Genomic DNA, 21507 nt, shown 5'->3' on the forward strand with positions numbered 1-21507 from the left:
ATTCACAAAATGTCTCCCGTTATCGCTCGAGATTTTCTGTGGAATTCCCCATCTTGGCAAAATTTCTCTCAGCAGGAGTTTTACCACCCCACTGCTGTCTGCCTGTTTGGTGGGCATTGCCTCCACCCATTTGGAGAACATGTCCACCAACACTATGCAGTATTTTTGTCCCCTACACGGGCTGAGCTCAATGTAGTCAGTCATAACATGTGTGAATGGCCCTTCTGGAGTGGGGTGTGCAGCCCTTGGCATAGTTATGGCTCTGCCTGTGTTGTTGGTTATGCAGATTGTACATGTGCTGCAATGTTTCTCCGCTGCTGCTGTAAACCCTTTTGTGTACCATATTTTTTGTACTGCTTGTAACATTCCCCCTTTGGACGCGTGGTCGAGACCATGCGTCAAAATTGCAAAAGCAGGAAAAAAATGTTTTGGCAAGCAAGGGAGGCCAGTCGGCCCCCACCACACGTTGTCTTTATAGTTACATGAGCATTTTTTCCAAAGTGCTCGCTCAGCTGGTTCCGCAAATGTTTGCATCTCTGCAAGAGAAAGAGTTTTGTTAGTGCTTTCTGGAGACGGCGTGTGTGACAGACTGGTGTCTGTCTGTTTCTCTGATGCTGCTTGCTTTGCCGCAAGGTCAGCTCGTCGGTTTCCTGCAGAAATTGGGTCAGAAACAGAAATGTGTGCAGCGCATTTACACACAGCAATCTCAGATGGTAGAAGAATGGCAGAGAGTAAGTCAGCAACCTGTGTATGGTTCAGAATCTTTTTACCATCAGCTTTCAAAAAGTTCCTGTGTTTCCAAAGTGTGCCAAAATCATGAGCTACACCAAATGCATATCTACTGTCTGTGTGAATGTTGACACTTTTACCCTCTGCCAATTCGCATGCACGTGGGAGTGCAATGAGCTCTGCTGTTTGAGCAGAGAAATGGTCAGGCAGGCGGCCTGACTGTACTGTTTCAAAATCAGACACAACAGCAAACCCCACGTGATTCTTTCCCGCCTCATCTTTTTGTGCAATGCCATCTACATAGAAAGTCAAGTCTGCATTTAGCAGAGGTTCGTCTCTGAGATCAACACGTGGCGAGCAGACTTGCTCTAAAGTGGCAAGACAGTTGTGTGGGTCACCATGGTCAGGAAGTGGCAGCAACGTGGGTTTAGTGTGTTACATCTCTTTACCGTGATGTTTGGCAATTCCAACAACGTCAGATTATATCTCAGCCACCTCGCTGTAGATAAATGTGACACTCGTTGTTCTAACAGAATCATAGCCACTGCATGGGGAACAAACACAGTAAGGGGAGAATAACCAACAAACTCCCTAGAGGCCAGCACTGCTTTCTCTGCCGCTGCTACTGCGTGCAGGCATGGTGGGAGACCTTGTGCCACACTATCTAATCTGGATGAAAGATAAGCAACGGCGCGCAGCTGGTCTCCGTGTTTTTGGAGCAGCACAGAGAGCATTGTGCCGTCTTTTTCGTCTACCATTTGTGTGAATGGTTTGTCTGGGTTTGGGATACCTAGCGCAGGCGCAGATTGCAGAGCTCGCTTGAGATCACCAAAAGCCTCAACCACTGCATCAGTCCATTCAATCTGCGCATTTGCAGTCATGGGCTTCCCGTGAATCAATACCGTGAGATGTTTTTCCATCTCTGTGTACCTCAAAATGAAATTCCTACAGTAAGAGGTCATCCCTAAAAATGTCATTAGTTGCTTCTTTGTTTTTGGGCGTGCGATGTCTGAAATTGCAGACACGCGCTTTGCGGACAGCTGTCTGCCACGGTCAGTAATTTCGTGACCCAAAAACCGAACAAATTGTTTCGCCAGCTGGACTTTGGAGATATTCACTTTGTGTCCTTCGTGTGCCAAATGAGTTAACAGTCGTACAGTGTGTTCTTCACATTGCGCTTTGGTGGGTGCACATAAAAGAATGTCATCCACATAGTGAAGCAATGCCACCCCCTTCGGGAGATGGAATGGCTCCAGTGATTGTCGCAGTGCCTCATTGTAAATGGTCGGTGATTCGCAGTACCCTTGGCATAGACGTGTGAATGTATATGGCTTGCCATCAAATGAAAAGGCGAACCAGTATTGTGAGTCTGGGTGTACTGGCACACTGAAAAACGCGTTTGACAAATCAATCACCGTATTGGGTACGTTTGGTGCTCGTGGCTGTACTGCGGCATTAACTGCTTGCAAATCTTGTACGAACCGCCATTCAACGGGTGCTCCCTTTTCTCTGATCTTTTTAACTGGAAACAAAGGTGTGCGCACAGGTGAATTTGGGCATGGCACAACTATGCCTTTTTTGAGAAACTCGTTGAATATTGGCCTTATGCCATTGAGGGCTTCTGGTGCTGCTTGCATGGGCGGAAATTACTCTTGGGCGTTATCACAACAGGCTCACAGTTCTTTATTAAACCAACATCATATTTTCCTGTTGCCCACAGCTGTACGGGCACCTTTCCCAGAATTTCTGTCAACATGCATCATCAAACTATCCGTGTGTGAAAACACTTCAAGTCCCCTTGTTGCTGACAGACAGGCATGATTCTCAACACGATATGCATGCAATGAGTTTGAATATTGCACGTCATCCTTTGTAACCCAATCTGTGGCATGCACACATTTGGTAGCAAACACACCCACATCTGACCACAGCGCTGCACTTGGCTTGGTGAGCGAGATGTGGGGCTCTATATTATCTACATCATAGAGAGAACACTGATGTGTGGTGAGCTTTACGATCGCCGCACACCATTGGCCTGTCCACACGATGTGTGTGTGGCGGATACATTCGGGTCGTGTTGGTATCATGCTCCATCTGTCATCATACTCTTGGTCGGGTCCCTCAGACACGTGTGTTGTACAATGCAAATGACCTCGTTCCCTAAACTTGCCTCCGAACACTAAAGCCTCTGCTTCTCTGAGTAATGCGTCAGATTGTATCTGCCACTCATACACATACAGGGGTTCGGGGCGAACATCTTTTTGGGTCATAAACATTGTCCAACATTTCACTTCAATGCCCGAGGGATCACAGTTTAGTGACATCTTAGTTTTACACATTATGTCTCTACCCAGCAAATTAATCGGGCAGCAATCAGACATTAGAAACCTATGGTGAAATTTGACACCCCCCAACTCGCATTGAACCCTTTCAGACATAAATTCTTTTACAGTAGAGCCACTAGCATTTAAGGAGTACACGGCTAGTGTTGATTCTGGCAAATTTAAACATTTCTTGTGAATCACAGTATTTGTTGGCCCTAAATCTATCAAAAATTCAAGCAGTTTGTTGCACACGAGCATTGTGCATTTTGGCAAAGTTCGGAAAGCGGTTTCATTCATCATAGAATGTGAGCTGAGCAGATCTTCGTTGCATACAGTAGGAAAAAGCATTTCTTCATTGCATATGCTAGGGAAATCATACTCACCGCCCTCGGAATGATGCCTCACCTCCTTACTTCAATCCCCCTTTTGTTTTGACCTCAGTGGTCTCAGAGGCTCAGGACAATCATTGCGCCAGTGCCCCAATCTTTTGCAGTTAAAACATTTTTCTGGATCATAATCAACAGAGGGTTTAAAACCTCCTTTTCCTCTTCCACGTCCACGCAATTGTCCTCCTCTTCTCCAGTTTCCTCTTCCTCCATGCTCTACCCCGATATTCATTAGAGCCATGTGGAGTTCTTTATCTTGTGTGTTTTTCTTCTGAAACTGTTTCTTGTCTGTTTGTCTTTCCGCATGCACCGCGTGACGGACGATCTCGCTCATTCTCGCGCGATCTGGCTCGATGCATCATTTTTCCACTTCTCGTCTCAGCTCTCCCCTTAGGTTTCGCAGAAAAGTGGATCTGAGATGTCCTTCGAACGGACCAATGTCCGGTCCGTCTGAATCAGGTTGAAGTCCAGAATGTTCTTTAAATACTTCCTCTAGTCTAGCCAAGAAATCCTCCACTCTTTCATCAGTCTTTTGCACACAAGCAGCGATCTTATCCAGATTCAGAGCTTTGGGAAAAGTAGATTTTAGTCCTTCTAAGAATTCTTCCAGAATCCTCCTGTACTCAGCATTGCTTGCGTGCGACCAATCGACATGTTCCCTTCTCTTATCCTCCACAGGCCATTTACCCTGTAGCTTTCTTAAGTCAGATGGTTTTAGTTTGACTTTCAACAGTCTCTCTAATTCTCTCGTTGAGGGGGAGAATTCCTTGCAAAATGTCAACAGTTCGTCAGCCATCAAAACTCCCCCTTTCTCTGCTGAACATAGATGTTCCGCTGCCTCTTTCATTTCGGCTTTGGTCCAGGGTCTAAAAACCAGTTCGGGTCCCTCTGGACCTGCCACCTCGACCATAGGGAACTGCTGTCCATCTTCATCGAAAGATTCTTTGCGATAAAGGTCGTTAGACGTATTCTGCCATGCGGTTGAAGTATCCGTCTGTGTCTGTCTTTTTACCGCTCCTCTTGTCACGGGAACTCTGGCGACCGGAGGGGCTGGATGGTCTTTATCCTGCTTTGGGGTTACCACGGGCTGTGGCATGTGCGGCACTGGTGCTGGTGGGGGCACTGGAGCTGCCTCGATCGGGTTCAGATGTCGGTGAGGAGGGACACAATCATCCTCCGGTTGGTTTTTGTAACAAGTCATAGATGGGGGTAAAGGAGACAGAGGGGTTAAATCAATATACTCAGGCAAAACAGGGTACAATGGAGCATGCGGCGGTGGGGGTGTATGACACGGCGGTGGAAGTTCTTCCAAAGCCTTTTCTTTAAAAACATGGTCACGTCTATTTGCTTCCTTTTCCCATAATTCTAAACATTTACACGCTTCGTCATATTTTTCCCTTTCTTTTGTAGACATTTTAAATATGTCTTTTTTCCCCATGTGTTCTCTTATTTTCCCTAATTTTGTGGTACTAAATGTACCGTTTTCTGGAAAGTTAGCTTTTTCTATTAAATAGGGTACACCTTGTAAACTTCCCGTTCCTCACCTTTTCCTCCTTTCTCTGTATGTTGGTTTATCCATCTCCATATGGGATCTTCCTTGACCCATTTTCCACGATTCTGAGAGCCCCCCCTCTTAAATCAGGCTGTTTAGAATCTAACACGATTCAGAGTAGTCCCCCCTCTTTAATCAGGCTGTTTAGAATCTAACACGATTCAGAATAGTCCCCCCTCTTAAATCAGGCTGTTTAGAATCTAACACGATTCAGAGTAGTCCCCCCTCTAATCAGGTTGTTTAGAATCTTTTTTTTTTTTAACGTCCCGGTTACGTATGTAACCTCTGTTCCCTGATGGAGGGAACAAGACGTTGTGTCGAAGCCGACAGATGGGGTTCGCCCTTGAGAACCAATCGTCTCTGACTATTTTGAAAAGGCCAATGAAATTGGCGAATGAAATTTGCATGCCGGGCTCCGCCCCCGGATATCTGGGTATAAAAGGGGAGCCGGCGTGCTCATTCATTCACCTTTTGTGCTGAGGAGCCTGAGAGCATCTCGTGACTGCTGCAGCGGACGGCTATTGTCGTGGCAAGAAGGACACAACGTCTTGTTCCCTCCATCAGGGAACAGAGGTTACATACGTAACCGGGACATTCCCTTTCTGTCGGTCTCTCGACGTTGTGTCGAAGCCGACAGATGGGGTTCCTAAGGAAAACGCCACGGCACTAGCCGCGTCACAATCTCTAGCGAAGCGACGTTGACCGGCCTGGGCGAGCCACACGTGAGCGCTATCGCGAAATTTGTAACCTTCCAGTGGGCAGGCAGGGGCTCCCAGAGCTTTTGGCAAAGATGAGTAGCCCCTGCCCTCTGCCAACTCAGACGGCCCCATTGGCGAGGGCCATCCAGTCGTAGGGCTACTGGGTAAGCGCTGTTCCTTCAATGAGGACGTGCGCTACGGAGACCACTTCCCACCCTAGGGGGGAATACAGTGGAGACACCAACATGGTCTCACCAAATAGGGGAGAACTCATGGGAGGTATGTGCGGAATGCCGCAAGGTGGATGTCCACCTGGGGAGGTCATGGGTTGCCACGCGGGGAACCATCTCATGACGACATCTCAGACGGAACCACCCTAGTGGGGGGTTACTACGTGTGGGGCACTAGGTCCGGTTAGAGCTATATGTAATAACTCAGCTTGATACCCGGCCATAGGCGGCAGGGCTGCTCCGCCGAGCCCGCCGCCCTGAGTGCTATTGATGAATGGACGGACTGCCTATTCTTCACCCTTGGGGAAAGAAGGGAGGCAGCCCATAGCGCACTGGTCCACCTCAGAAGGGGAATGGCGCTATGCGCAGGCGTACGCCCCACGACTGCTGGTCTCACCTGCTGGCAAGACTCGAGCTGCCGACTCCCCACGGAGGTTGTAAGCCTCTGCGAGGTATAGCGTAGCCCAACCCGCAGCTCTACAGATGTCTGCCAGAGAGGCGCACTAAGCCGATGCCCACGAGGAGGTCACACCCCGAGCGGAGTGTACCGTCACTCAAATGGGCACGGGCTAGGATCGGCACGCCGTAGTGACGGCGTGTGCGACCCAGCGCTACAACTCTCCTCGGATACAGCACTCCCGTTGCTGACCTCCATAACAGACAAGACCTGCTCAGGGCCTTGAAGCCCTCAGTGTGGTTCGAGTAGAGGCGCAATGCGCTTACTGGACACCTCACGTACAGGTTGGGTCTTTCTCCCGGTGTGGGAGCGCCTGCAAGTTCACCACCTAGTCCCAAAGGGGGGCGGTGGAACTTTGGGCACGTAAGTCGGCCGGGGTCTCAGGATCACGTGAGAGTCACCGGGCCTGAAATTTGGCAATCGGTGGACACGGAATGCTTGCAGGTGCCTCACCCTCTGGATGGACTCGAGCCCCAGCAGGAGAGCCAACCCCCCTCGCAGAACGAGGAAGGGGCTCTCGGCAGGGCCCGAAAAAAGGGGACCCAAAGGTCCACCTTAAGGTCCCAAGAGGGTACGGGGCGCGGACGAGGCCTTAGCCCCTCGCGCCCTAGAGGAACCTAATAATCAGGTCATGCCGCCCCAGAGGCTCACCAGCAACTGGTACGTGATAACCGCGACAGCGGGTACCCACGTTCCAATGTGGAAGGGGAGATTACTCCCCAGCCTCTCCTGCAATAGGACAGCACGTTCCTGAGCGAGCAATTCCGCGGGTCTTCTCCTCGAGAAGAGCACCAGGACGAGAAGGGGCGCCACTTAAAGGCATCCAGCCTTGTGGGCATGGCCCTTGCCTGAGTGACAGTCTCCACCACTGAGGGGGGTAGGTCATCCAGGAACTCCTCGTCCCATCCAGGAGCCAGACCCAGTGGTCCGGCTCGAACGCCACAACGTGTCCATCCCCTGCGAGTAGGCCCTTCGCCAGGGGATTTGGCCAGGGGGAGTTGTCGTCAGGAGTATTAGCTCCGAGGACCAAGTGTAGTTGGGCCCGTAAGGCGCAACTAGCAGCACTTGATACTCCCTTCCCAGACCTTGCACAGGACCTGCGCAATGAAGCTCACTGGGGGGAAGCGTAGTTCCGCTTGTCCCGCGGCCAGCTGCGCGCTAGGGCCTCCGTGTCGAGGGGGGAGCCTCGACCAGGGAGTGCCCAGCGGCACTGGGGGGTGTTCAGGGAGGCAACAGGTCCACCTGTGCCCGCCCAAACCACACCCAAGCCGGCCGCAGTGGTGGAGTCGTCACTTCGCACGAGGTGTCAACTGACGAGAGAGCGCTTGGCTGTCTGGTTCAGGACACCCGGTGGCGTGTGACCTGCAGGGGCCTTGCCACCTGCTGTCTCCACTGGAGGCTGCGCGCTAGGGCCTCCGTGTCGAGGGGGTCCTCGTCCAAGGAATGCCCCGCGGTACTGGGTGGTGTTCAGGGAGGCGACAGGTCCCCCTGTGCCCGCCCAAACCACACCCAGGCCAGCCCGCAGGGGTGGAGTCATCACTTCCCACGGGGTGTCAACTGACGAGAGAGCGCTTGGCTGTCTGGTTCAGGACGCCCGGTGGGCATGTGACCTGCAGGGGCTTTGCCACCTGCTGTCTCCACGGGAGGAGGCGTTTTGGGCGAGTTGCGATGACTGCAGCGAGCGAGTGCCACCCTGAGGTTTAGTACGCTACGCCGGTCGTGCTGTCCGGGCCAGTATGCTGGCTCTGCACGAGAGGCCGGAGCCTCATCAGTGCAAGCAGGACAGCTAGCAACTTGAAGGCAGTGATCTGCCAACGCAGGCGGGGGCCCGTCCAGCGACCCGACACTGCGCGCCCATTGCACACCGCACCCGCACCCCGTAGGGAGGCGTCTGTCGTTCCACGACCGGCCTCAAGACCTGCTCGGGGTTAGGATGCGACGGCAGCAGGTGTAATGACGATACGCCTACTGCCGGTGCGCCACGCTCTCCAGGGAACTCATCTCTGTAGTCAGTGCTGTCGCGGTCCCATGTGCGTCAACCCGAGGGGGACAGGCCACCCCCGAGGACACCATGCCCAGGAGCCTCTGAAACTGATTTCAGGGGACCGCTGGCTGCTGCCTGAAAGTTCAAGCAGCTCAGCACTGACTGTGCGTGCTCGTGAGCGAGCACGCCGTCATGGAGACAGTGTTGAGTTCTCTACCAGGAAAAGGGGGAGCTCCGCGCCAGGGAGAGCTGCTCTCTTTTTCCCGGCTGACCCGTTTACTGACATGCCAGCCCCTCGACAGTGCCGAGGGAACTGTACATGAGAGTATGCGGTCAGTTGTCATGAACCACTCCTGGCGTCTGACAGACACCAGGACGCGCTTCTGCGCCTCCCGAACGGCACCCTTGCAAGGTGCTGCTCAAGGTATGCAGCGACCCCTGGTTTTGGGGATGATGAAGTGCGGCTGTCGAAGCCACTGGACATCTCGGCCGAGGGGACGGTTCGATCGCCTTCGCCAGAGGGGTGGCAGCCCCGGCCTGGAGCACAGGAACATCCCTGCCTCTGCTGAGGTAAGAGCACCCAGAGACCTCACAGGGGGGGCTGCGATCTACTTCATCAACCCGCGGGGGTTGGTTCAATGACTAGCAGTGCTGTTCTCCCCGGGGGGAACGGCTCCGCTAAATCACCTGCCAGGCGATGGCGCAGCTCGACGCACCGTCGAAGCGAGAGTGCTGAGGGCTGCTTTATACTCGTCATTGCGTGCCGCCACGACGCAACGTCGAGTTGCCGAACACCATCTTTCAGAGGGTGAGAGCGGCTGCAAGTGGGACCCAGAGAGAGACCTCTCCTTGTGAGAAGGCGGGCACTAGGCCCCCGAAGGGGCCCAGAAGGTGTTTGGGACGCGGCAGGGACCGCCCCAGTCCGACCATCCAGCAACCCAGGCTGGGTCGGGCCCGATGGTTCAATCTCTCTAGGTGGTCCTTCTCTTGACGTCCTCCTCCGGGGGGCCACCTGCGGGGGCACCAGAACCGGAGTCGACGCTGGAGAAGGCCAGGGCTGCTGGGGGCAGACCACGTGCGAGACCTCGACGGCCGAAAGGCGGCCGGGTCACAGCAGGCCGGTCTGTTTCTACACTGTCAAAAGGCTGCTGGAGCAGTCCTTGACAGCGCCACCAATCAGCCGACCTTGCGAGAGGGGAGTCGGGAAAGTGGCCTTTCTCGACATCGCCCCCCTGCGCAAGATTGGGTCCGAGGCATCTTTCCGGGCCACTGATGTGGACATCGTCCGACCCAGCCTGCGCTGCCACCGTGGTCCCCGGAGGGCCAGTCGGCGGCGGCACTACTTGGGTCGGTCTTACCCCGTGGGGCTCTCTTTAGCGCCCTGGCCTGCAGGAAGGCCATGCGTAAGAGTGGAGGCAGCTTGGTCCACGGCACTGCCAGCCTCAACACCAGAGATGTTGAGACCTTACATGCCCTGGACGGTGAGTCTAGGTCAAGCCCCCCAGGTGGCCGCCGTCTGCGGATACCCGCGACTGCATGCTCCACCCAGGGTGCATTAACATAGTCCCTAGCTGCCTCCCCGCCCCGAGGGAAGAGAGGGCGATAGAGTCAGCTAGACGGAAGCGCGCCGAAAGGGACGCTCCAGGTCTTACTGAACTCCTTATGCAGCTCGGTAAAACTTGGCACTTGAGCCGGGCCCAATGTGCGAGTACCCAGCCGCGAGCACCAGGGCTGCACCGCAACCCGACGCTCACGGCGGTCCGAGCGAGCATGGCTGACATCTTGACGTCTGCTCTCACCTGTGCTCGACCTCCCGAGGGAGGGAGCTTCAGGGAATCGCCAGAGTCTGATGCCAGCAGGTCGCGCTCCGATGTTGCAAGAGACACCTCATCTCCACGGCTCGTGTCCGAGCGCGTGGCTGAGGAATAAGATGGCTTAGGACCATCCTTGGGGACCTGCTAAACAAGCGAGACGGGGCGCGAGCGGTCCGCGAGCCGACCGGCTGACGGATTAACGCTCACGATAATCCCCACATCACCCTCGCTGCTCGCCGCCGCTGACGGCAGGGCCGTAGCCGCTGCGGTCACAGAACGGGAAGCAAACGAGGTGGTGGCTTGCTCTTGACAGAACGTAGCCAACGTGACGCAACGTCTGAATAGCCGTCCGCCCGCAGTGACGCAACGTCTGACTAGCCATCCGCGCGCAGTGACGCAACGTCTGAATAGCCATCCGCGCGCCGTGCGGGCAGGACGAATCCACGAGGCTGCCACAGTGATCGGACCCCCGAACACTTGCGGCAACCACCGTGTCCGTCCCCGTCCTCGATGAGTGTACTGCACCCAAGAGATCAGCGGGCAATGCCACGCTGAGGAAATTGCTCTTTTAGAAAAATACCTCAGGAACTGCCAGGACGCCCAGGGGAATCTCCGCTGCACCGCGTCGTAGAAATCGGCAATTCGAAGAATGTCATCAGATGCGAAGGCTCCGAAGAACAAAAGGTGAATGAATGAGCACGCCGGCTCCCCTTTTATACCCGGATATCCGGGGGCGGAGCCCGGCATGCAAATTTCATTCGCCAATTTCATTGGCCTTTTCAAAATAGTCAGAGACGATTGGTTCTCAAGGGCGAACCCCATCTGTCGGCTTCGACACAACGTCGAGAGACCGACAGAAAGGGAACTCACCGTTTTTCACTTTTGTGCCTTGCACTGAGTTCTTTTGGGATCACGTCAGCTTGGGGTCCGGAGTAGAATTCTCTCGTCCCTGTATGGGGTTAGAGCTGGATTTGCTATGTCCAGGATGATCAGTCAACCCAAGTCCGTTCTCCGTCAGCCTTGTGATCCCATACCTCGTCGCCAAATTGTTCTGGAATTTTCTTATTCCTTAATCAAGGTGAGTTTTTTAAACACTTTAGACAAATGCAACACACAGAGAACATGAGTTACTTTGCAAAGTAGTTTTATTGACATTCAGTCTGCATCAAAAGACATATGTAGGCTCCTTCCTGTTCATTTACAGGGGCTTTTATATGATCCCAACATGACACCCCTTCTTCTCCCCTCCCTTGAGCAAGAACGTATCTTTGGTAACACAAATGTGTCGCCATCCCTTATCTTTACCAGAACCTCTTGGTCTTTGCTCAAGGGCAAAGGAGCTGAGTGGTCTGCCACGTAGCAAAACATTTCTCAGGAATTTAAGAACAACAAGATAGACAGTCTTGAATCAATTTTTACAGAGATTAGCATGAAGGAACCCACGTCATGAAAATTTCCATCACACTGCGATTCATCAGGAACTTTGGACAGGTGGCGGCTCCTCTTTCTGCATTGACCTCCACTAGGAACAGCTTTGAGTGGTCATCGGCAGCTCAGGTTGCGTTTGATGAACTCAAGAACAGGTTTGTCACCGCACCTATTCTGGTCACTCCTGACCCTGCTCGTCAGTTGGTGGTGGAGGTTGATGCTTCTGAGGTTGGGGTCAGAGCGGTTCTTTCCCAGGTTGGTTCGCACGATCTAAAATTACATCCTTGTGCCTACCTTTCTCACCGTTTGTCTCCCGCAGAACGAAGCTATGATTTCGGCAACTGGGAGCTGTTGGCCGTGCGATTGGCTCTGGGGGAGTGGCGCCACTGGCTGGAAGGCGCTGCCATTCCTTTTATTGTGTGGACCGAACACAGGAACTTAGAGTACATTCGGTCCGCCAAGCGACTGAATGCCAGGCAGGCTCGGTGGGCATTATTCTTTGGGCGCTTCGATTTCACCCTGTCTTACCGTCCAGGCTCTAAAAATGGTAAACCGGATGCACTCTCCCGCTGCCTTGCTCCAGTAGGGGATCCGCCCTCTCTTCCTGACACCATCCTTCCAGAGGGTCGGGTGGTGGGGGCGATTTCCTAGGGCATTGAGCAACGCGTTAAGAGAGCTATGGTCTGTATCGAGTTGCCCCGAGGGTACCCATCGGGTCTGCACTTTGTCCCTGAGTCGGCCCGCACTGCAGTCCTTCGGTGGGGCCATTCTTCCAGGCTCACCTGCCATCCGGGTGTTAGGAGATCCCTAACTGCCATCCGCCAGCGGTTTTGGTGGCTAGCCATGAGAGAGGACGTTCACCAGTTCGTGGGGGCGTGTCCGGTCTGTGTGCAGAATAAGTCTTCCAATGCGCCTCCCGTTGGTTTATTACAGCCTCTACCGGTTCCTTCCCGTCCATGGTCCCATATTGCCCTGGACTTTGTGGTCGGTCTCCCTCAGTCCAGTGGCAATGCTGTGATCTTGACCGTAGTGGACCGCTTCTCTAAGGCGGCCCATTTCATGGATCTTCCCAAACTCCCTTCGGCCAAGGAAACGGCCCGGGTTTTGGTGGATCATGTTTTCCGCATCCACGGCCTTCTCGAGGCTGTTGTTTCGGACAGAGGTCCTCAGTTTGCCTCCCAATTCTGGAGGGAATTCTGTCGACAGATTGGCGCTTCTGCCGGTCTGTCATCCGGATTCCATCCAAAAGCCAATGGGCAGTCCGAGCGCGCCAACCAGGATCAGCAAATTGGCGCCCAGGTTCATTGGACCGTTCCCCATCGTCAAGGTCATTAACCCGGTGACTGTTCAGCTTCGATTGTCCAATCCTTTCCGTCGTGTTCATCCTGTCTTTCATGTCTCAAGAGTCAAAACTGTTCGTTGCTCCCCCCACCCCCCCCTGTGTCCTCCCCTATTTCCCTCCCCCCACCCCTGATCATTGAAGGTCCTCCCGCTTTGAGGGTCAAGCGGATTTTGGTTTCCAGACGCCGTGGCCGGGGATTCCAGTACTTAGTACACTGGGAAGGTTATGGTCCTGAGGAGAGGAGCTGTTTCTTATTGCTCTCATTATTTTCCTCCCTTTATATTCCTCTCTGTTTCTCTCCTTCGTTGCTGTTGCGTTGTATTAACTACCTCACTCTAGCCTCTTGCCTTGTCGGATTATTTAAACTAACCTTGCTCTCTTCTAGTTATAGTTTTCATGCACTGGAGAATTGTTTTGGACTGGGCTGCCGCTTAGATCTGGATTGTCTCTGTTAGTCTGCACCGGTTTGGATTACGAGTTTTGCCTTTTCCCTCTGGACTCTGTTCGCACCTCAACCGACCACCTGCCTGTCTGACCCTGCATCTGCTTTTCCCTGGACTGTCTGAAGCTCTGCTTAGCTTTTTGTTTTGTTCTTGCTTATTATTCGATTAAAACCATTATTATTTTGAATCTGCATTTGAGTCCTTGCCTTCTGTACCTGACAATGTGGCATTACACGCCTCATGGATGGCTGTGACATTCCTGATCGGTCTGCCAACTCTCGCTGAAAAGCCCCAGGGGCCAAGTGGCCTTATGGTGTCGGTACAGTAAAGGAACAGACAGAGCGTGGTTTCTCTGTGAGGTTCATTACAAATGTTGGCGGTAATTCAGTGTTTCTACAACCTTTTCTGCCATTCCTTATTTGGAGGTAGGGAAGGGTTCCGAGCCCCACCTTTCCCCAACAAAATGGTAACACACTTTCCATTTACATTTATGCGCTTGGCATTCAATTAACATCCAGGCATGAAATCGTTCTTCAAGGCTACTGTGGTTCCGTGCGACATTTTCTTCGCAGTCAGATTGTCACCATTGTCAGCTGGAGTGCCCATGAACTCCAGTATAGGGCACTCCACTCAGGACTCTGGCCTTTGTGTCCATTCCCACTTCCAACTCCATTTCCCATAATCCCATGCTAATCACTACCAGGCGTTCCCCATTACCACTCCCCTATATATACTGTGTTTGGACTCTCAATGATTGAAAAAGCTTGTTTAGCCTGTCTGACATTTCCGATCGTTTCCCTGTGTTTGTTCCTTACGTGAATTATCTTGGATTTTTTATATTGGCTGTGATTCTCTGCTGCCTTCCCCGGCCTCTGCTTGTTACTGTTTCTGATTTTGGATATACCCTGACACACCTGATGCTGTTCTCTATATCTATGAATCTATATCTATCCAATCAAAACTGCAAATGTGTTTGCCAGCAATAATAAATGCCTGCTGTATGCGCGCACCTGCACGACCTGTTCGTTAGACATCGCGACTTGTGCGCGACCTGTTAGACACAGACAGGTGGGCTCGCAGAAATATACATTTAAAGAACAGAAGGAAGAAAAATTGTTGATGGGGTGTGGTTCCCTGTTTACTGTATGTACTGTAAGTAAGAGCTTTTCACAATACACACATGTTACACAACATGAGAAAATATTAATTTAGACAAAAATCAGTTTGTATTTCATATACAGTAAGAGAGCACTGCAGATGTTTTACATCATCTTTGGAAATACTCTGAGTTTAGTTAAAGGCATTGTAAACTCTGCAGGTTCTTTGTAAACCATTCTTATTAATAAAATACTGCATATGGATCCGAACGTCTCCGACTCCTTGTTACACTGATGTTGTTTTATGTAAGGCTTACATTTTTGTTCACTTTACTTATCTTCTTATTGGTGTTGCTAGATATTAGTGCTGCATTCGACATCCTCCTTTAAAACATCCTCGTGTTCATTGTCCTGTGCTCGTTCGTTGCATTTCGTGTACGTTGTGTAGATTGTTTGCCTTGCCTGCAAACCACACGTGTTGGATTTTTCCTGAACTTCCCTGTATACTTGCTGTGTTTTAGTTTAGTCCCTCATGTTAATTTAGTTAGTCTGTGTTCTCCAGTTTTTGCTCCCACGTGAGTAATGTTTGTTTCTTGTTTTTAGTTAGTTGTGGTCCCTGTTTTTCCCCCATTGTGGGTTTTTGTTTATTCATTAAAAGACTTTCTGTTTTACCCCGTATTGCTGCCTGCGCTTGGGATCTTCCCTTACCTGTTCCTTACAGAACGAACGAGCCACAACAGAACCCAGTGGCAGCATGGACACTGGCCGGTCTAGCTTGGCCCGCCGCCTCTGCAGCCTTAGCCAGGGAAGTGAGACTGTGGATGAGTATGTGGAGAGGTTCCTGGACATCTCAGAACATGGCGTCTTCGTGGAGGAGGAGCTGGCGGTGCTGTTCAACACCGGCCTCATCGAACTCCTTTTACTCATCTCGGCTGGTTGCGATACCCGAGAGTGGGCCTCTGCAGATCGGGGTTGTGGGCATCGCCACGCACCACTCTCCAACCTCTGCAATCTCTGCAATCCTGGGGGTCCTCGTCCGAGGCCTCCAATCCTGAGCCGCCCGTCCCATTTTTGTTGTTCCTGCAGCCAGGGTACCCCCTGCTATGTCCCCTGGGACTCCGCGCTCTCGAGCGCTGCCCCAGACTAAGCTTGTCCCAACCATTTCGGACTTCCCCTCATGGACTCATGTGTTCCCCCCATGAACTCTGTTCCCCCTCCCCCTCCCTTGTTTGTAATTTTTATTATGCCACCCCAACCCTTTTGTTATGTTTTATTGTCTGCCTCTGATTTTGCATACCATGTTTTGTTGGATGTTGCCTGTTGTCTTGTCTCGGTTCTGTCATGATTCTGCCTTCTCTTGTCTTAATTTTCTGGTCTAGGGGCAGAATCATGTCAGACCCACGTGTTTTATTTGGAGAGAAGCATTTTATTGTCAATCTGGACTTAATATGCATTCTCTCCAGTCTCGTCATTTGGCCCCGCCCCTCTCGTTTCTAGTATAGATTTCCTCCTGTGTCTCATCACCCACATCTGCCCACCGTTATCTCCTTTGTTAGTCTCCCTATTTAATGCCCTCTGGTCTATTGTCATCAAGCATCGCGTTAGTTCAGGCAGGTCACGTCAGTTTAGATTGATCCAGCTGACAGTCAGCTGTTCCGACATGCACCAATCCTAATCCGACACACAGCACAGCATTTAAATTCCCATTCATTCCGCATCACAGCCTGGCAGTATCTACAGTTTCTCGTTGCAGTACACCGAAGCAATCTCAGTTGCATGTTAAGTAAGATACTGATCAAGCAATACGTTGCAATGAGAACACCATTAATTTATACAGCAGTTCTCGTTTTATTGGCATTCATGTCTGCTCAGGATTCCGATGATGATATGCTCCTCCCAGAGGATACCGGGGAAATATGCGATACAGATGACGGCCAGATTCGCGTCAGGAGGAGAAGCTCTAGTTTAGCTAGTAAAAATCCTACCCAGCTCATCTCAAAAAGATCCTAGCGACTCTATACCGCCTTAATATCCAAGCTCCTCTCGGAGTCGAACACGAGGAACTATTCGATTTATTTTTGGAATGCATACCCTAAACTCCGTCCGGCTCCAAAAAATCCACCACAAAAAGGAAGCGGTGTGCCCGTTCCTCTCCCAGACATACACCAAAAAAGCGTGATTCAGAGAAAGTCGGCAACGCCTCCGAGGACCCTGTGATGAAAGTTCTTCAAAGCATTCAGCTCTCTCTTTCCGACCTTAACGGCAGGATACAGGTACTGGAGAGTCGGCCTTCACCAAACTCAACTATCTGCTCTTCAATGCCTCCCATTCACTCGGCGGTAGCAGCGTTCGACCCGTCCATGGCTGATCCATTAGGCACGATACTGCGCAGGTCGCTAGCAATGGCACTTCCAGCCCCCATCATCGGAGCTCATTTCTTTCCTCCAGCCGCTGCAATATCACCCCACCTACGCACGCAAATCCTCGCAGGTATCGACATTAATTTGGTTAAAATTCTGCTTTGTTCGGACAGTCAAGACAAACGCCTAGTAGACTGTGGAGACATTTCTGTGCTTTTGAAAGACAATGATCCTAGACTTTCTAACTGCTTAACCATGCCAGAATTCTATGTTGCCTTTGGAATCTACAGAGATGTGATTTGCGAAATTTATCCAGAGCGTAGAGCCGAGCTAGACACGTATTTAGCCATTATTTCCGACCTCGCCATGTCTTACGGCGGAACCTTGTTCCATGAGTACCACAAATCTTTTTCAGCAAAATCCGCCATGTACATTCAAAGGTTTAACCAAAGGCTAGACTTGTCCGTGGTAGACTTGGCTTTAATTAGCAGACATTTTACTGGCCATCGTGCCTTATCCTTCTCATTATGCAGGTCATTTACACACAGTCCTTCCCTGTTCCCGAGGTCCGCTAAACCATCTCATTCAGGCAGCATTCCAAAAGAGGTGGCCAAGGAGAAGGTCATCTATACTCCTATGTGTTTCAATTTCAATGAAAATGTTTGTAGATTTCCTAATTGTAAATTTATTCATGCATTCAGTTATTGCGGAGACGGGCATCCGAAGGCACTATGTCCACGAAGATCCCGTCCTTTAAAAAAGAACAAATAAAGCCTTCCACTCCTGTCAACATTCCTGAACTCGGCAAAGCATTAACGAAGCATCCCAACCGCTGTTTCGTCACATATCTATTAAATGGACTTCTTCACGGTTTTCTCGCCGGCTTGTCGAGTCTCCCCAAATCTTCTCACGTTTGTAATAATCTGCAGTCAGCTCACAAGGAACCACAAGTAGTCGATAGTTTGTTGACTAAAGAGATCGAAAAGGGTTACATGATTGGACCTTTCGACTGCCCTCCCTTCCATACATTTCGAATTAATCCTATAGGCATAGCCACAAGAAAATATTCGGGAAAAAAGCGTCTAATCATAGATCTGTCAGCCCCTCATGACAACGAACATGTTCCAAGCATCAACAGCTTAATACCTCTCGAATATGTTTCTCTGTTTTACAACACAATCGATGACGCAATTCAGTTGATTAAAACGGCCGGGAAGGGTGCCTGGTTGGGAAAAGCAGATATTGTCGATGCCTTTAAAGTCATGCCACTCCATCCGTCGCAATGGCATTTGTTCGGAGTTAAATGGCTTGAGAAAACCTTCTATTCCGTTAGACTCGCTTTCGGATGCTGCAGCAGCCCACGTATTTTCGATACATTATCAGAAGCGCTATGTTGGATTTTGTTGAATAATTGTAAATTGCTGTTCGTGCTTCATTTGCTAGAAGATTTTCTGGTCGTGGATTATCCCCACTCCTCGCCAGAGCGATGTATCAATACTTTAAAAAGAACATTCAGCAAATTAGGTGTTCCTTTATCAGAAGAGAAAACTATCGACCCAGTAAACGTCATCGACTTCCTTGGAATTACTTTAGATAGCAATCTCATGCAAGCTTCGTTGCCCCTCGATAAACTACAGCGCATCAGAGAGACAATGAAGGAAGTTACACGTCACGAGAGTATTACAAAAAGGGAGTTACTTTCACTGCTCGGACATCTTAAATTCGCCATGCGGATCATTCTGCAAGGTCGCTTTTTTATTTCCAGGCTTCTAGATCTTTCAAAAACTGTCCCCAAATTGCACGATCCCATCTAGCTGGATTCGGGTTGTAAATCCGAAATGCAATATTGGTCATGGCTTTGCGATAATTGGAATGGCATCTCTTTTTTCCATAACGTAGTGGTCGAGACCTCCGTCTCGCTTAAATTTTTTACAGACGCCGCTCCGTCAATCGGTTTCGGAGGGTTTTTCAACAACCAATGGTTTGCTAGTGCTTGGCCCAAAGATCTGTTGTTTCTTCCAAAAAACACACTATCCATAGCACTATTAGAACTGTACCCCGTAGTCATGGCTTGTATTGTTTGGGGCAGTCAATGGTCTAGGAAACAAATACTAGTTTATTGCGACAACGAAGCCACAGTATACATCATAAATAAAGGGCGCTCCACAGTACCATTCATCAACAAATTTCTAAGGGGTTTAATGTGGACATGTATTAGTGGTAACTTTACGCTCCGTGCCGCGCACCTACCTGGCCTCGAAGTACAAAGTAGTTGATTGTCTGTTAAAAATACTGTGCCCAGATGCTACTCCTTCAGGCATGCCTTGCCCACCTTTCGCCCTGACTGTCCTCGAATAAAAGCCTTGCAGTCATATCTCTCTGCAGCCGCAGCACTCATGAGATCAAGTCTAGCAAAATCAACATTAAAAACTTATGGGTCGGCCTGGTTTCGCTTTACCTCTTTTTGTTCTGTCTTTGCAGTTTCCAGTTTTGCCTGTAAATATACCAATTGTATGTGCATATATCACACATTGTCTTTTATCACGAAACATGCAGGTTTCCTCGATCAAAAGTCAGGTTTCAGGTATTCAATTCCACCTAAGATGCATTGACCTATCCATTTGCAGCCTTTTGGGACACCCATCCATTTGTTTGCTTCTCGACGGCATCAAAAAAGGAGCACCGAAAACGAAAGACAAACGCCTACCTCTTACTTTTTCCTTGGTTAAAAGATTGGTAACTAAATTAAGGCACGGTTGTTTCGATCCTTATGCGGATTCACTGCTGGAGGCTGTCTTTCTTTGGGCTTTTTTCGGTTTTCTCAGGGTGGGCGAATTCACCACACACAGCAACTATTTCGACCCTCTACACGACCTCACAGTTTCCGACATCACTTTTCACGTACAGTATCTTAAAATCTTTCTCAAACATTCTCGTACTAATTCTGTTTTCTGCCCTTTTGATTCCATGTCACGATATATGAGTACACGCCCCCAAGCATGTCCCGAGGAACCTCTATTCATCACAGAAGGGGGAAAAGCCATATCAAGGTCCTGGTTTGCTGCCCGGTTCCGTTTGTCTGTCAGTCATGCGGCTTACCACCAAAGCAATACACTACGCACTCAATCCGCATCGGGGGAGCAACAACAGCTGCCGCAGTAACCTCGAGCCACACACTGAAAGCTTTGGGACGATGGTCTTCCGACGCTTACGAACGTTACATTCGCTCCGAAATTAAGGATATTATAGAGGCACAAAGAGCTATGGCTTCTGCATGATATATGGCTTCTCCTACGGCACTGCCCGTTTTATATATATATTTTTTTTCTCTGTACGTTACAATAAATCCAGACTGCATCATAGTAATTCGTCATGTGTCCAGTTCAAGTGTAAAGGGCGTAGGCTTCCCCGGAGACTAATACTGGCAATTGCTATAGGGTGCACGCTTCCCCTGCCATCACTGCAGTTAAATTCGCTTCAGGCGTACATACTAACCATTCACCAGCCATTATGCTCAGGGTGTACGCTTCCCCTTCCTACCATTTACAGATAATCGTTTAGGGCGTATGCGTCCCCTTCCCAATATTCAACATACAAGCGTGGCGGGGCGTATGCTTCCCCCATCCACTATTTACCAGGCAACTGCTTAGGGTGTACGCTTCCCCTGCCCAAATTTAACAGACAATTGCTTCAGGGTGCATGCTTCCCCTGTCTACTATTAACTACTATGGCAATCCGATAACCTAATTATTCATCAAGGTTGTCAGCATTGTGTTGGGGGTTATTGGCATATGGTTTTGTTTTTGGGGTTTCGACTCTCGGATCTCCCCGCCCCGTCCAGGAATTCGTGCCGGACGAGCGCGCGGAGTCTGCTCAGAACAGAACCATAACCCCAACACCAAATAGATGCTTTACTATTCAATAACATATGTTTTCAAACGTAAGTGGTCCTGACTGAAATCAAGCATCGCATTAGTTCAGGCAGGTCACGTCAGTTTAGATTGATCCAGCTGACAGTCAGTTGTTCCGACATGCACCAATCCTAATCCGACACACACCACAGCGCAGCATTTAAATTCCCATTCATTCCACATCACAGCCTGGCAGTAACTACAGTTTCTCCCACCCTCCATCCCCAACTTCACCTCATTTACTAAATCAAATCTGTGGTTCAGTGATTACGCGTTCGTGTATCACATGTATGTATTTCATGGTTCTGTTCGATACTCAGGGGGGTTTCGACTCTCGGATCTCCCCGCCCCGTCCAGGAATTCTTGCCAGACGAGCGTGGGGAGTCTGCCCAGAACAGAACCATAACCCCAACACCAAATAGATGCTTTACTATTCAATAAAATATGTTTTCAAACGTAAGTGGTCCTGACTGAATTGTGCTTGTTCGTTGTACTTGTTCCCAGTCAAGATTCTGTGTGTTTGATGTTCCTAGTTCCCTTGTCTTTGTTTCTTATGCTCCGTGTGACTGTTTTGAGATGGTAGTTTGTTTTTGCCCCCCATGTGGGAAGTATTTGTTTTCAATTTTGTACTTTAGTTTTGGTTAATGTTTTCCCCCATTGTGGGTGTTTGTTTTGTGTTTTATTATTAAAGTCTTGTTAACCCCTTCACCAACGCTGCCTGCAATTAGGTTCTTCCACCACGTTCACGACAC

Source organism: Barbatula barbatula (assembly GCF_947034865.1).
Source record: "Barbatula barbatula genome assembly, chromosome: 21".
Classification (NCBI taxonomy): domain Eukaryota; kingdom Metazoa; phylum Chordata; class Actinopteri; order Cypriniformes; family Nemacheilidae; genus Barbatula; species Barbatula barbatula.